A 660-nucleotide genomic window follows, 5' to 3' on the forward strand; every position below is an offset into this window, starting at 1 on the left:
GTTCTCTGGGACCAAGATTCATCATTAAAAGTAATGTTTTAGTAACATTAGCCTAATAGTAACATGTAGGATGGATTAGAACGGGTGTGGAGGGCAGTTAACATTTAAGTGTATGACTGTGGCAATGAAAGTCTAGACATATATACAGAATGTTTCAAAACTCTTAGTACAGTTTTAAGTTTTTATAGCTTAAACAGAATATGTAAATGTCCTTATTTTAAGCTGTTAAAACTTAACACTGCATTAAGACTTTGGAAATGCTCTGTACTGTTGTTCCGACAAGTCTGGCAATAAAAGGAGGGGTCAACATGGGATAATAATTCAAGGAGGTGAAAGGGTTGAGGTGAACTTCAATAGAAGTGAGTTACACTTTTCCAGGTAACCAGAAAGTTTGAGGAAGTTTCAGGCCCTATCAATGGTTTAACAGTATTACTAAAATGAAAATTTTGATGAGCAACAAGGTTGAAAGGCTAAGGTATTCCATGTGTGTTATGGCATAAAGGAAAGTTATTTCTATAACAGCAATTTCGCCGCAGGAACACCCCAGAACAGAAAAGCACTTAACATGTAAAATGAAAAGGGCACCTGTGCATATGCAGATATTAAGTTTATGTAACGGAAAACAGAGACGTCAACCCTGAAGAAAACTTTTTTTTAAAG

Source organism: Trichosurus vulpecula, chromosome 2, assembly GCF_011100635.1.
Source record: "Trichosurus vulpecula isolate mTriVul1 chromosome 2, mTriVul1.pri, whole genome shotgun sequence".
Lineage (NCBI taxonomy): Eukaryota > Metazoa > Chordata > Mammalia > Diprotodontia > Phalangeridae > Trichosurus > Trichosurus vulpecula.